This window comes from Saccopteryx bilineata, chromosome 2, assembly GCF_036850765.1.
Source record: "Saccopteryx bilineata isolate mSacBil1 chromosome 2, mSacBil1_pri_phased_curated, whole genome shotgun sequence".
Classification (NCBI taxonomy): Eukaryota; Metazoa; Chordata; class Mammalia; order Chiroptera; family Emballonuridae; genus Saccopteryx; species Saccopteryx bilineata.
Genome location: NC_089491.1, coordinates 178,439,885 through 178,456,682, shown reverse-complemented (window position 1 = coordinate 178,456,682; position 16,798 = coordinate 178,439,885). Strand labels below are relative to the sequence as shown.

At 39.2% G+C, this 16,798-nt stretch overlaps 1 non-coding gene and 1 pseudogene across 1 annotated transcript; both read left to right on the top strand.

Annotated features, from left to right (window-relative positions):
- The first annotated feature begins 241 nt into the window (after nucleotides 1–241).
- Nucleotides 242–317, top strand: TRNAP-GGG (transfer RNA proline (anticodon GGG)). Its single transcript has one exon. It is a non-coding gene; the product is annotated as a tRNA-Pro (tRNA).
- Nucleotides 318–14,807: 14,490 nt separating this feature from the next.
- On the top strand, nucleotides 14,808–16,219 carry LOC136323076 (N-acetyllactosaminide beta-1,3-N-acetylglucosaminyltransferase 2-like; annotated as a pseudogene).
- The last annotated feature ends 579 nt before the right edge of the window (nucleotides 16,220–16,798 follow it).

The window sequence follows — 16,798 nt, the reverse complement described above, 5'->3', positions numbered from 1 at the left end:
GGCCATCTTTTGCTCCAATGGAGCCTCGGCTGCGGGAGGGGAAGAGAGAGACAGAGAGGAAGGAGAGGGGGAGGGGTGGAGAAGCAGATGGGCGCCTCTCCTGTGTGCCCTGGCCGGGAATCGAACCAGGGACTTCCGCACGCCAGGCCGACGCTCTACCACTGAGCCAACTGACTAGGGCCTGTTAAACTTTTTAAATTTATAATTTGATGTGATGTTTTCCTCATTAAAAATTGTTTTGGCCCTGGCCGGTTGGCTCAGTGGTAGAGCGTCGGCCTGGGGTGCAGGGGACCCGGGTTCGATTCCCGGCCAGGGCACATAGGAGAAGCGGCCATCTGCTTCTCCACCCCCCCTCCTTCCTCTCTGTCTCTCTCTTCCCCTCCCACAGCCAAGGCTCCATTGGAGCAAAGATGGCCCGGGTGCTGGGAATGGCTCCTTGGCTTCTGCCCCAGGTGCTAGAGTGGCTCTGGTTGCGGCAGAGCGACACCCCGGAGGGGCAGAGCATCACCCCCTGGTGGGCAGAGCGTCGCCCCTGGTGGGCGTGCTGGGTGGATCCCGGTCGGGCGCATGCGGGAGTCTGTCTGACTGTCTCTCCCCGTTTCTAGCTTCAGAAAAATACAAAAAAAAAATTGTTTTACTTTTGTACCTTTTATTCAGAACTGTATTTTTTTCTTAAAGAGGGCCTCTTAATTTTATAAGCCTAGATCCCATGAAACCCAGATCCTGCCCCAGCCTTTTTTCAACCAAACTTGTTATTCCTTCATGCCATAACCTATTACTGAAAACTCATTCCAGTCACAGTCCTAGGGATTCTGAAATTGCAAGGCCACTCTAGAAAGAGATGGGGCACATAGCACTACACCAGTGTTGCATTATAAACACTGGCAGGTATATACTGGAAGATAGGATGAGTCCTCTGAACTCTGGCATGAGAATTAATTTTTGTTGTTTTGTTGTTTGCTATATATATAAATGCCCTATCAGGAAGAAATATGCCAGCTCAATTTGAAGATGTGAGGGAGAAAAAATAAATTAAAAAAATGTCAAGAGCCTAGAAAGAGGTTCAAATTGCACTTTTCAGTGGAAGGACAAAGCAATAATGGAGCCAGAAATAAATTATAATTTTGTTACTACGCAGCTCAGAGACAAGAGTTAAGACAAAGTAAAGCACCTCAGCAGGCGTAGTGCAGTAGATAGAGCATCAGACTGGGACTTGGAGGACACAGGATAGAAACCCCAAGGTTGTCAGCTTGACTGTGGGCTCATCTGGTTTGAGCAAGGTTCACCACCTTAAGCCGAAGGTCACTGGCTTGAGCAAGGGGTCACTTGGTCTGCTGTAGGCCCTTTGGTCAAGGCACATATGAGAAAGCAATCAATGAGCAACTCAGGTGCTTCAATGAAGAATTGATGCTTCTCATCTCTCTCCCTTCCTGTCTCTCTGTCCTTATCTGTCCCTCTCTCTATCTCTGTTTCTGACACACACACACACACACACACACACACACACACACACACAGTACAGCCACAATGAAAAAAACCTAAAGTATTATTTCCTTGAGGAGAGTCTGTTAACCATGTCTTCTCTTGGGTGTTGACATTTACAGGGTACCAAGCAGAGCCAGAAATTAGTCAGTTTTAATTCCTCCTTTCCATCACTTCCTCCATCAGTCAGTTGCTAAATCTCATAAAATCAACAAGCTTTATCAAATATCTCATCCCTTCTCTGCCCACAACCATAACACGAGCTGAGGCCTGCTTCGCTTTTTTTTTTTTTTTTTTAATTTTTCTGAAGTGAGAAGCAGGTAGTCAGAGAGACAGACTTCCACATATGCCCAACTGGGATCCACTCAGCATGCCCACTAGGGAGAAAAATTCTCTGCCCATCTGGGCCATTGCTCTGTTTCAACTGGAGCCATTCTAGCACCTGTGGCAGAGGCCATGGAGCCAGCCTCAGCACCCGGTTATCTTTGCTCCAATGGAGCCTTAGCTGCGGGAGGGAAAGAGAGAGATAGAGAGAAAGGAGAAGAGGAAGGGTGGAGAAGCAGATGGGCACTTCTCCTGTGTGCCCTGGCCAGGAATCGAACCTGGGACTTCCACACACTGAGCCAATGCTCTACCACTGAGCCAATCAACCAGGGCTCTGCATGGCTTTTTGTCAGTGTTATTGGAATGGTCTCTAACCAGTTTCCCCATCTGTAGGTTCTTCTCATGTGCAGCAACCATTTCAAAATCATTCATTTTCATTCTTCACCAAAAGGTTAAGCCTGAGAATAGAATGCCAGGAAATTAACTCACTTTCTCTGCCTCAAGTGTTAACTAGTAGCTTCCATTATTCATCTCTATAGGCTCCCATAAACTGAGTATGAATGTGACAGAATATTTTATTTTTTCTATTATGAGTATGTTTTTCCTTTTTCATATATTTTATAGGCAACTCATTAGGCTTATTGGTAAATTTTCTCAGGGCCTAGGTATTCCCTATATATTTAATTCTCTTCTGGATTCAGATAAATTTTATGTACCTCCCATTGTTAACTTCCTACAAAATTATTCAAGGACTTGTTATTCTCAAGAGATAACTGGGGCATAGACATGGTTGGTATAGTCATTATGCTCTTCAGTGGGATAATGAGTGAGTTTGTATCTCACTGTAGGATGATGGACATGTACAGATTGAGAAGTCCTACAAGTGAGAAGGATAGGGGAAATCATAGTATTATATATTTAGTGACGATGTCATTCCATTTTATTGATCTATGGTTCCCAGTGTCTGAGAGGTTCTACTAATACTTAGGGAATACAGATCTTGTTGAAACCCAAGTATTCTAATCAAGACTATCCTGAATGCTATGGACTATAGCAAGTTCAGCCTGCTGGTGCTTGGAAATCGGAACACGTAGACCAACCTCCCACTGGTGTTCTATGAGCCAAATTTATACCTCTCTCTGACACATGTTTCTTCCTACTTCAACACTACCACCTCCAAAGTAAACATTCCTCCAAAATTGGTTTCTGAGGACCTTCTCAATCCCTTTATTTGAGAAAACTAGAATGATGGAATAATATTTTCAAAAACTATCTTTAGGGTAATGGAAAATATAGGTTTTCTTAAACTTAAATTGCATTTTAGTTGTGAGATTATTTACTTGTGTACTAACTCATCCTAGAACATATTTTGTTTTTATTTTATACTACCATAACTTCCCAAACAATTTAAAGGCAATAAAATAACCATGTCAAATGTATTAGAGACTAATGTTGAGTATGTGATGATGTATGATAATGGTGTAGACTCCAGACAGAACATAGTATGTGCCCTTAAGACACACTTTTTTTCTGAGGTGTCAGGATGGTGAGTGAAGGGTTTGCAAAAACAATTTGTCCAGTGGCTGCTTTTCTAACGCCTCAGGGAACACAGCTTTCAAACTGATGTAGCACATCCTGATTCCACCAAGATGACACCAAATATAGAAGGAAAATCTCAGAAAACCGAGTTGTTGTAATGCAACCACTTCATTCACCAGGTTTAGGAGCTGTAACTAGGGAAGACACCTAAGCATCCACAAGCATCTATATTTCACATATTTCTCATTTAGATTTGCATTAAAACCAGGAGATTCATATTTAGAGTTTCATATATTTTGGGCTATTTTTCTCCTCACTTGGTATTCTAACACATTTCAGATGACCTTTGCTTCTTGAAGTATATAAGAGATGAAATTATTTCATCCTGATTTGCATCAACAAAATGACATCTATTTAGCTTTGCCACTTTGGTAAACCCTACTTTCAAGGGAAGGCACAACGTAATTCTAAGGTGTCAATGAAGTGCCACTATGTGCACCTGTGACACACAGATTGTGGATTAGATTCTTAAACGGCAATGCATTGTTTCATCTCTTCTGCTATAACTTCAGGGATTAGCTAAAGGAACACAGTTGTTAATAAAATTTCACACCAGTAAACTTGGCTTCAAGAGCTCTGTAAAAACCCACTGATTATCATAAGCATTCATTCATAAGAATGCACTCTCCTGAGCATATGTGGGACAGGATGTTTTGCTATGCCAAAAGAGAATTTTCATGCTTTTGAATTTATGCATTTCCTGCTGCTACTCAAAAGGCTCATCTGAATGTTCAGGCAGGGGAGAGTGCTCTTCGTGGAAAAGCATACCTTTTCTGGTTGCATCAAAAGGTCTGACCTGAATTCCAGCTTCATTCAGAGGTAATTTTCAGATTATTTCAGATAATCTTCAAAAAATTCACCAAAAAGGAATGTTGAATTAATTCCTGCAAAGAAAGAAAAGGGCTATAAAAATCATATTAGTAAGGGAGAAAATGGTCTTAAAGTGGAAACCAAAACAGGCATTTGGGAAAGATAAATGCAACATCCTTTCACCCTCAGGAAATGAAATTTTTCTGACAGAGTTTGAGTCTCTGCTTTGGCAAACCTTCTTAAATTAATTACCTTCCTGACATTTTAAAGGAAGGTTTCAGATTGTAAATTTAACCCAGACAAAGCATTCTTTTTAATCTTGTCAGTATGCAAACTATTTTGCACTGCAGTCTGTGAATTATTTATCAGAGGAACGACCCCAAAGGGCAGAAGAAAAAAGCAAGCATGTTTGATCTGAGATTCCACAGCTAGATGTAGTTCTTTGCCTAAGATCTGTACCTGTTGCAACTACTTAACTTTTTCTGCTTTTGATGTTTTTTTTTATTATTATTAAATTTAATGCAGTGACATTGATAAATCAGGGTACATATGTTGAGAGAAAATATCTCTAGATTATTTTGACATTTGATTGTGCTGTATACCCCTCCCCCAAAGTTAAATTGTCTTCTGTCATCTTCTATCTGGTTTTCTTTGTGCCCCTCCCCTCCCCTAACCCCTCTCTCCTTCTTCACCCCCTCCCCCCTCCCCCAACCTCCCGCCCCTGTTGCCATCACATTCTTGTTCATGTCTCTGAGTCTCATTTTTATGTCCCTTCTATGTATGGATTCATCTTAGTTATTTTTTTTCTGATTTACTTATTTCACTTCGTATAATGTTGTCAAGGTCCATCCATGTTATTGTAAATGATCCGATGTCATCATTTCTTATGGCTGAGTAGTATTCCATAGTATATATGTACCAAAGATTTTTAATCCACTCGTCCTCTGACGGACACTTAGGCTGTTTCCAGATCTTCGCTATTGTGAACAATGCTGCCACAAACATGCGGGTGCATATCTCCTTTTCCAGCCGTTCTATGGTGTCCTTGGGGTATATTCCTAAAAGTGGGATAGCTGGGTCAAAAGGCAGTTTGATTTTCAGATTTTTGAGGAATCTCCATAATGCTTTCCACAGTGGCTGCACCAGTCTGCATTCCCACCAGCAGTGCAGGAGGGTTCCCTTTTCTCCACATCCTCGCCAGCACTTATTCTGTGTTGTTTTGTTGATAAGCACCATTCTGACTGGTGTGAGGTGATATCTCATTGTGGTTTTAATTTGCATTTCTCTAATGATTAGTGATGTTGAGCATTTTTTCATATGCCTATTGGCCATCTGTATGTCTTCTTTGGAGAAGTGTCTATTCATCTCTTTTGCCCATTTTTGGATTGGGTTGTTTGTCTTCCTGGTGTTGAGTTTTACAAGTTCTTTATAAATTTTGGTTATTAACCCCTTATCAGACGTATTGTCAAATATATTCTCCCATTGTGTAGTTTGTCTTTTTATTCTGTTCTTGTTGTCTTTAGCTGTGCAAAAGCTTTTTAGTTTGATATAGTCCCATTTGTTTATCCTGTCTTTTAGTTCACTTCCCCGTGGAGATAAATCAGCAAATATATTGCTCTGAGAGATGTCGGAGAGCTTACTGCCTATGTTTTCTTCTAAGATGCTTATGGTTTCACGGCCTACATTTAAGTCTTTTATCCATTTTGAGTTTATTTTTGTGAGTGGTGTAAGCTCGTGATCTAGTTTCATTTTTTTGCAGGTAGCTGTCCAATTTTCCCAACACCATTTGTTAAAGAGGCTATCTTTACTCCATTGTATTTCCTTACCTCCTTTGTCAAATATCAGTTGTCCATAGAACTGTGGGTTTATTTCTGGGTTCTCTGTTCTGTTCCATTGATCTATATGCCTGTTCTTATGCCAGTACCAGGCTGTTTTGAGTACAACGGCCTTGTAGTATAACTTGATATCAGGAAGTGTGATACCTCCCACTTTATTCTTCTTTTTTAAGATTGCTGAGGCTATTCGTGTTCTCTTTTGGTTCCATATAAATTTTTGGAATATGTGTTCTATATCTTTGAAGTATGTCATTGGTATTTTAATTGGTATTGCATTGAATTTATAGATTGCTTTGGGTAATATAGACATTTTAATGATGTTTATTCTTCCTAACCATGAGCACGGTATATGCTTCCACTTGTTTGTATCTTCCTTGATTTCTTTTATCAATGCTTTGTAATTTTCCAAGTACAAGTCTTTAGTCTCCTTGGTTAAGTTTACTCCTACGTACTTTATTTTTTTGGTTGTAATTGTGAAGGGGATTGTTTCCTTAATTTCTCTTTCTGACTGTTCATTGTTGGTGTATAAAAATGCCTCTGATTTCTGAGTATTGATTTTATATCCTGCCACTTTGCTGAATTTATTTATCAGGTCCAGTAGTTTTTTGACTGAGACTTTAGGGTTTTCTATATACACTATTATATCATCTGCAAATAATGATAGTTTCACTTCTTCTTTTCCAACTTGAATGCCTTTTATTTCTTCTTTTTGTCTGATTGCTGTGGCTAGGACTTCCAGGACTATGTTAAATAAGAGTGGTGAAAGGGGGCACCCCTGCCTTGTTCCTGATCTTAAGGGTATTGCTTTTAATTTTTGCCCATTGAGTATGATGTTGGCTGTGGGTTTCTCATAGATGGCTTTTATCATGTTGAGGTATGTTCCCTGTATTCCCACTTTGCTGAGAGTTTTGATCATGAATGGGTGCTGGATTTTATCAAATGCTTTTTCTGCATCTATTGAAATTATCATATGGTTTTTCTCCTTCTTTTGTTTTATGTGATGAATCACATTGATTGATTTACGAATATTGTACCAGCCTTGCCTCCCCAGAATAAATCCCACTTGATCATGGTGTATGATTTTTTCCATATATTGTTGGATCCGGTTTGCTAATATTTTGTTGAGGATTTTAGCATCTATATTCATCAGAGATATTGGCCTATAATTTTCTTTCTTTGTGTTGTCTTTGCCTGGTTTTGGAATCAGAATTATGCTCGCCTCATAAAAGGAGCTTGGAAGTCTTCCTTCCTCTTGAATTTTTTGAAATAGTTTGAGAAGGATAGGAGTTAGTTCTTCTTTGAATACTTGGTAGAATTCCGTTGTGAAGCCATCGGGTCCCGGACTTTTCTTTGTTGGGAGTTTTTAGATAACTGTTTCGATCTCATTTGGTGTAATCGGTCTGTTTAGGTTTTCTGATTCTTCCAGATTGATTTTTGGAAGATTGTATGTTTCAAGGAATTTGTCCATTTCATCTAGGTTGTCTAGTTTTTTGGCATACAGTTCTTCATAGTACTTTCTTACAATATTTTGTATTTCTGTTGTGTCAGTTGTTATTTCTCCTCTCTCATTTCTAATTTTATTTATTTGAGTCCTCTCTCTCTTTTTCTTGGTGAGTCTACTTAAAGGTTCATCAATCTTGTTTACCTTTTCAAAGAACCAGCTCCTAGTTTTATTGATCCTCTGTATTGTTTCTTTAGCCTCTATGTCATTCATTTCTGCTCTGATCTTTATTATTTCCTTCCTTCTACTACATTTGGGCTTTACTTGCTGTTCTTTTTCTAATTCTTTTAGATGCAGGGTTAAGTTGTTTATTTGAGCTTTTTCTAGGTTCTGAAAGTGTGCCTGTAGTGCTATGAACTTCCCTCTCAGCACTGCTTTTGCTGTGTCCCATAAATTTTGAGTTGTTGTATGCTCATTGTCATTCGTTTCTAGGAATTTTTTTATTTCTTCTTTGATCTCATTCTTAATCCATTCATTATTTAGCACCCTGCTATTTAGTTTCCATGTGTTTGAGAATTTTTGAGCTTTTCTGCTGTGATTCATTTCTAGTTTCATGCCGTTGTGATCGGAGAAGGTGCTTGATATGATTTCAGTCTTCTTAAATTTGTTGAGAGCACTTTTGTGCCCTAACATGTGGTCTATCCTAGAGAATGTACCATGAGTGCTTGAAAAGAATGTATATTCTGCTGCTTTAGGGTGAAAGGATCTGAAGATATCTATTAAATCGAGTTGATCTATTGTTTCCAATAAGTCTGCTGTTTCTTTGTTAATTTTCTTTCTTGAGGATCTATCTAGTGATGTTAGTGGGGTATTGAAATCCCCTACTATTATAGTATTGCTGTTGATCTCGCCCTTTAAATCCATCAAAGTCTGTTTTATATATTTGGGTGCTCCTTTATTAGGTGCATAGATATTTATAATAGTTATATCTTCCTCTTGGATTACTCCCTTTATCATTATGTAGTGGCCTTCTTTATCTCTTACTATATCCTTTGTTTTAAAGTCCAATTTGTCTGATATAAGTATTGCTACCCCAGCTTTTTATTCATTTCCGTTTGCATGAAATGTTTTTTTTCATTCTTTTACCTTCAATCTATGTGTGTCTTTTGTTCTAAGGTGTGTCTCTTGTAGACAGCATATGTACGGGTCCTGTTTTCTTATCCACGCAGCTACCCTATGTCTTTTGATTGGATCATTTAATCCATTTACATTTAAGGTTATTATTGATATGTAGTTGTTTATTGCCATTTTCTTCTTTAAAGGTGTATTCCTTTTTTTGCTATATTCTTTTCCAACTTTGATCTGTTTACAATAGGCCCCTTAACATTTCTTGCAGCGTTGGTTTGGTTGTAATGAATTCCTTGAGTTGTTTTTTGTCTGGGAAGCTTTTTATTTCTCCTTCAATTTTAAACGATAGCCTTGCTGGATAAAGTAGTCTTGGTTGTAGGTTCTTATTCTGCATTACTTTGAATATTTCTTGCCATTCCCTTCTGGCCTCAAGTGTTTCTGTTGAGAAGTCCGATGTCATCCTTATGGGGGCTCCTTTGTAGGTGATAACTTTTTTTTCTCTTGCAGCTTTTAATATTTTCTCTTTATCGCTTAGCTTTGGTATTTTAATTATGATGTGTCTTGGTGTAGGTTTCTTTGGGTTTCTCTTTAATGGAGTTCTCTGTGCTTCTTGGACTTGTAAGAGTTTCTCTTGCATTAATTTAGGGAAGTTTTCAGTTATGATATGATTGAACAAAGTCTCTATCCCTTGTTCTTTTTCTTCTTCTTCAGGAACCCCTATGATGCGGATGTTATTTCTCTTCATGTTGTCACAGAGCTCTCTAAGTGTTTCTTCTGACTTTTTGAGTCTCTTTTCTCTTTTCTTCTCTGCTTTCATGCCTTCATTCCAGTTGTCCTCCAACTCGCTGATTCGATCCTCTGCTGTATCCATCCTGTTTTTAATTCCTTCCATTGTGGTCTTCATTTCTGATATTGTATTTGTCATCTCTTACTGATTCTTTTTTAATATTTCAATATCCTTTTTTATACTTGCTATTTCTTTATTTAGGTTTTCAAACTGCCCCTCCATTGTTGTTCTAAGATCCCTAAGCATCCTTACAATCATTATTTTGAACTCCGCATCTGAAAGTTTGATTATTTCCATATCACTCAGCTCATCTCTCAAGGATGTCTCTTGTGGTTTCATTTGGGTTACACTCCTTTTTCTTCTCATAATGGTGTTTTATTTGTAGAGTTGCTTGAGTCTAGGCTTGGTGTTTTCTGCCTCCTGTTTTCAGTTGTGTTATTTCTAGGTCTTCTTGGATTGGTATCAGCTATTATTTGTAATCTACTTTCGGATTTGGGCAGCTTTGAAGTCTTGAATTGTTTGTTTTCTTAACAGGTGATAGTCTTGTTAACTGATCTCAGCAGGGGGCTTCCTTGAAACTGTAACCAGGAATGCTGTGGGTGTAACCTGAGACGCTGAAGGTCTGTTCCACCAACTAATCTCACTGGGGGCAGGGTTTTTTCTCAGCTTCAGTAGGGGGAGGTGTATCTCAGATCTCTATGGAGACCTGAGTTACTGCCCCTCCTCCCCACTTCTTGTTTTCAGCTGTGTCTTGTTGCGCTGATTGGAGCTGGATAGATGTCTGGAGATCTCTGATCCGGAAGCACTTCAGCTCTGTTTTGTGAAAGGTTCAGTCCCTCCCCCAGCTATGGCCGCCTCCAGCATGAATGAGTCAGCTTTTTTATTTCATTTCTTGCATACCTTAGCCCCTCACAGTCTGTCCCTCTCCTTGTCCTTTCCACTTGGGAGATAAGCTGGTCTTTTCAACCCACCTTGCTCCCTGGTCACCAGGTAAGTGGCTGTGAGCAGTAGTTTTTGCTCTTTTTCCTCTGTGAAATCCTCTCTGGGCTCTCAGCCTCACCCCCCCCCTGCTGTTCCTGTAAGCAGAGGAGATTCAGGCACTCCTTACCAGGTTTATTGTGGCTTCCTCTTTGCTCCTTAGTTTTTGAGAGCTGTTCTTGCAGTTCAGTGTTGGTTTTTCATGCTGATTTTTTCTAAATTGATGTGTATTCCAGTTTGGTGTTGAGAGCTGGGCGTCTGTGTGTCCGCCTACTCCGCTGCCATCTTCCCAGTCCCTGCTTTTGATGTTTTTAATACCCTAAGCCTTCTCTGTCTCTGAGAAGAAGACATTCTGTGCCATTTTATAATGCACTTATTAAGATGAGTGAAATGTATAGCTCGACAGGTTTTATATGGCAGCCTCAGAAACAATGGGGCTTCTTTTCCATATACTTTCACATTATACGTGTTTGACAAGCAGCATCTTAACCTACTCACGTGCACATATGAAAGTGGCCTGCAAAGATGGATTGTCAAGGAAATTAACTCTTCCAAGTATTAATAAACCTGTATATATAGTATTTCAACAAACATTAGCAGATTAGCTCAAGGCTTAAAGAAAACTGAAATTTACAGTTTTTTGAAAGTATAAAAGAAAGTTGTGGCTTTAGTTCTAGAATTAAATGATTTTGTTTTTAAATTAAATTATTTTGGATCAAGAACACCCATGCAAACCTGGCCAGCTAGCTTGCTTGGTTAGAGCATTGTTCCAATACAAAACGGTTGCAGGCTAAATCTCCAGTCAGGGCATATATAGGAATGAATAGATCTCTCTCTCTCTCTCCCTCTAAAATCAATCAACAATTTAAAAAAATCGCTTTAGCCTGACCAGGTGGTGGCACAGTGGACAGAATGTCGATCTGGGATGCTGAGAACCCAAGTTTGAAACCCCGAGGTTGCTGACTTGAATGTGGGATCGTAGACATGACCTCAAAATCACTGGCTTGAGTCCAAAGGTTGTTCGCTTGAGTAAAGAGTCACTGGCTCAGCTGGAGCTCTCTGATCAAGGCACGTATGAGAAAACAATCAATGAACAACTGAAGTGATACAACTATAAGTTGATGTTTCTCATCTCTCTTCCTTTCTGGGGTTGCCTATTCCCTCTCTGTCTCTCTATATTACAAAAACAAAAAAGCTTAAAAAAAAAGAATACCCATGAATTGGGACATACTTCTTTGTTCTAATAATAAAGAACTGTGCTTAATAATTTGTTGATCGTGCTAGAGATTTTTCAAGATTTTCAAGATTTTTCATATCTTAACAATCTATGCTCTGAAGAAGCTATTGTGTGCAGTTTATTTAAACCAAACAGATAAAAGACATCATATAAATTTAAGTTTCAGTATGTTTTCTAGGAGAATTAATTAGTAGATACCAGTACTTACCAAGGACATAACACGCAAACAGCAGTGAGTAAATTGATGTTTGTTAGTCTGTGCTCTCTCAGATACACAGAGAACTTACCTACTGTACTTAATAGGACTTGAAAGAGCAAGTCTTCAAGCAGGAGTGGGAGAAGCTGAGCACTGAGGGCCACCCTTTCATAGAGCTGTCACACATACTAAGTCAAGGATCAGAAAAGTTCTTCTCACCTTTTCTTTCTTTTTCTCTTTTTTATCTGATTAAGAAAATATTTAGTAGTCTGACATGTGGTGGTGCAGTGGATAAGATATCAACCTGGAATGCTGAAGTCACTGGTTTGAAATCATGGGCCTTCCTGGTCAAGGCACATACGAGATGTAACACTACTGCCCACTCCTCCATCCCCTCTATCTCTCTCTCCTCTCTCTGAAAATCAGTTAACAAAATCTTTAAAAAAATTATTAAAGGATAGTTCACATACATTTTTAGGTGTACAACATAATGATTTGACATTTATATATCTTATAATGTGATCATTACACTAAGGCTAGTAACTTGGCATTTTTTTGATAAAGACAAAGTGGATCAGAGCCCCATCTTATTCCAGCATGACTTAATTTTAACTTCTTTTCTTTTTATTTAATTTATTAGGGTGACACTAGTTAATAAAATTATACAAGCTTCAGGTTCATCTGTACACTGTGTTGTGTGTTCACCATCACAAATTAAGTTTTCTTTCATCTTCTGCTTGCTTTTTCTGATAATTCTTCTTTAATTCTTCTCTTGAATAAACTCCAAATGCAGAGCTATGGATCCTCCATGCCAAGGTTATCTTTCTGTGGGTGAGCGGAGCAGTAAGAACCAGACCCAGGGAGGTCACCCTTTCAGAGTCCCTTTAGATTTTCAAAACTGGAAGAAAACATAGAGATTATCTAGTTAACCTTTTATTTTCTAGCAAGTAAAGAGACAGGTACTAGCCTCCCACATTTTTTAAATTAGAGCAGGCACTAAGTAAACCACACATGTCTTCAGACTCGCTGTGGCTTTCTTTCTTTTAATATTACTTGCATTATTCAGGATTTTCCAGAGAAACAGAAACAATAAGATAAGCAAAATATATATAAGGAGCTTTATTATAAGCAATTGACTCATCCGATTATAGAGGTTGACAAGACCCAAGACCTGCAGGGTGAGTCAGCATAGTGAAAAGCCAATGGTGTTATTCTAGACTGGAGGATGATAGGCTCAAGACCCAGGAAGAGCCTGTGCTTCAGTTTGACTCTAAAGACAGAAAAACATCAGTGTCCCAGTTTGAAAGTAGTCACAGAGGAGGCATTCTCTCTTTCTCTCAGGATGATCAGCTTTTGTGTTCTCTTCAGGCCTTTGACTGCATGAGGCCCATTCACAGTAGGGAATGCAATCTACTCTACTCTGTCCACTGATTTTAATGGTAGTCTTATCCACAGTCACCCTCACAAAAACACCAAGAAAATTTTTGTACAACTATCCAGGTATCACATGGTCTAATCAAGTATGCATATAAAATTAACTACCACATTACCTAAGCTGAGGTTTGTATTCTATTAATTCACCTATCTGCTAGGAACTAATTCTTATATTTAAAAGTTAAAAGAAAAGCAACTCCGATATTCATAAAACACTATAATATTAAAGCATAAAATAAGGAGATATGCTTTTATTTATCTATTAAAAGGTTACAAGGTCAGTGGAGGAGTCAATTACATTTAACAAAATTCTCTATGACATTTACTGACTGTACAATATTTTGAACTGGACATTTCAATATTTTTCATATTCTCTAAAATACAAAAGTAAAACTCACAGAAATATATAATATAATTAATTTTAAAGTCTAAGTTCAGTTTAATTGAGAATTTTTAATTGAATTTATTGGGGTGACCTTGGTTAATAAAATTATGTTAGATTCAGGTGTACAATTCTATACTCCATCAGTTGTATATTGTACTGTGTGTTCACTATCCCAAGTCCAATCTCTTTTCAGCACCATTTAGCCCTCTTTTACCCTCTTCTACCTCCCTTCACCCCCTTCCCTCTGGCAATCACCACACTCTTGTCTCTGCCTATGAGTTTGCTTTTTGTTGCTTTTTCTTAATCCATCACCTTTTTCATCACCTAAAGGTACTGTAATTTGTTGTCTAACCCAGTGGTCCCCAACCTTTCTGGGGCCACTGACCGGTTTAATGTCAGAAAATATTTTCACTGACTGGCCTTTAGGGTGGGACAGAAAAATGTATCACGTGACCGAGACAAGCGTCAAGAGTGAGTCTTAGACGGATGTAACAGAGGGAATCTGGTCATTTTTAAAAAATAAAACATCGTTCAGACTTAAATATAAATAAAATGGAGATAATGTAAGTTATTTATTCTTTCTCTGCAGACCGGTACCAAATGGCCCATGGACCAGTACCGGTCTGCAGACAGGGTGTTGAAGACTACTGGTCTAAATGATGTGAAGGACTGAGGAAGATCTTTTCCTGAATTACGTAAATGTGGTAGTACAGTATATTTGCTCTAGTACTCCATGCATATTTAATCCTGGTGAAAATAAAGCAAGTGTGTAATTTATTAAGTAAATTTTTTACAAATAGGAGGCGCCAAAGCTGTGGCAGCAACAAGTGCCAGAACGGAGCGAAGCTGAGCAGAGCGGGAGCTGTCCCGCAACCAACGCCACTGGGCCGCCCATCGTGAGCGCAACCCGGCTGAGCTGCGCCCAGCGACCAGGACGTGGATGTGGCCATGGTATCCCGCCCCCACCCGGCTGAGCAGAAGCTGCTCCCGGACAAGAGAGGTGAGAGAAAGAGAGAGAGAGAGAGAGAGAGAGAGAGAGAGAGAAGGGAGTGAGGAGCGGAGGGCATCTGCTCCCTTGCGTGCCTTGACCAGGCAAGCCCAGGGCGCCCAACCCGCGACCTCAGTGTTCTAGGTCAGCGCTCTATCCACTGCGCCACCACAGGTATGAGAAATGAGAGTTGAACCTCAAAGAATAAAGTTGTTGGGTATCCTGATGATGGTAGATATCTTCATTTATTTGCTTTCAGAAGCCTCCAAAAGCAGTAGCCAAGAAAAAAATGGAAAGGAGGAAGTAATAATACCCAAAGAAAAGTTCTGGAAGATATTTGATCCTCCTGCAGCTATTGAAACCAAGAACAAGAAAAACTGAACAGGCGGTATAACTCCATTTTGAGCATGTTGGCAAACCAGACAGGGGAACTTCACGGGTTTTCCAATGTGAGCCATCTGAATTATTGTGAACCTGACCTGAGGGTCACATCGGTAGTTGCAGGTTTCAACAACTTGCCAGACAGATTTAAAGACTTTCTACTGTATTTGAGATGTCGAAATTATTCACTGCTTTTTTTTTTTATTATTTTACTTATTCATTTTAGAGAGGAGAGAGAGAGGGAGAGAGAGAGAAACAGAGAGAGAGGAGAGAGAGACGGGGGGAGGAACTGGAAGCATCAACTTCCATATGTGCCTTGACCAGGCAAGCCCAGGGTTTTGAACCGCCGACCTCAGCATTTCCAGGTCAACGCTTTATCCACTGCACCACCACAGGTCAGGCCTATTCACTGCTTATTGATCAACCAGATAAGTGTGTAAGAAACCCTTCTTACTGATGACAATTAAGTCCCTCACTCTACATTTCGCTAGAAGGCAAGCAATTCAGGAATCATGGGGCAGAGAAACCAATATGGGGAACCAAACTGTGGTGTGAGTCTTCTTGCTGGGCCAGACCCCCCCCCTCCAGAGGACAACATCCCAATCTTTCAGATATGCTCAAGTTTGAGAGTGAGAAGCACCAAGACATTCTTATGTATTGATATAATTACAGAGACACTTTCTTCAACTTGCCTCTGAAAGAAGTGCTTTTTCTTAGGTGGGTGAGCACTTCCTGCCCAAACGCCGAATTCATTTTCAAGGGTGATGACGATGTTTTTGTGACTACCTATCATATCCTGAATTACTTGAATAGCTTACCCAAGAACAAAGCCAAAATTTGTTTATAGGTGATGTGATCCACAACGCTGGACCTCATCGGGATAAGAAACTGAAGTACTACATCCCAGAAGTTGTTTACCTTGGTGTTTATCCATGGTATGCTGGGGGAGGTGGGTTCCTCTACTCTGGCTGCCTGGCTCTGAGGCTGTACAATATTACTGACCAGGTCCTTCTCTACCCCATTGATCATGTTTATACTGGTATGTGCCTTCAGAAGCTCGGCCTCGTTCCAGAGAAACACAAGGCATTTGATATAGAAGAGAAAAAAGGAATAACATTTGTTCCTATGTAAACATGATGTTAGTACATAGTATAAAACCTCAAGAGATGATTGATATTTGGTCTCAGTTGCAAAATACTCATTTAAATTGCTAAAATGTATACAAACTAAATTTTGCATAGAAAGATGTATCTTGAATAGTTCTCATGTTGTTTTCTCTCATTGGGGTAATTTCTATGTTGAATCATCAAAATTGCCTTCATATCTATTTGAGGGCCTCTGAACCCTTCAATGTGGTACTTTCTGAAGAGAGAAAGCAGAAGATTTTTAAAGGAGGATACGGCAGGATGGATTGGTTCTGGTTCTTCCTACTGACTAGAGATCATTATAGTATTTTCTGATTTGTCACCCTTCTTCTCTGAAATATGTTTTTGGAATTTAACTACTATAATTTTTGCTTTGTCCTCATATGGTGATATTTCCACTTCCATTTTAATGAGTGAATTGTGTGCAGGTTAGATGGTTATAAAGCTATTGGCTACAAATGATTTGTTATACGTGATTCAGTGGTTTTTGTGAAATCAAATTAAGTTTATTTTCATGAAATTGGGATAAATTTTTTTAAATTGTCTAGAAAAATTGACTTCTGTCGAAATTTCCTGCCACCCCAACAGTATTTTCTTATGTTAATATAATCAGTTAATTTTGCAAAATGAGGATCACTGTGTGATCCC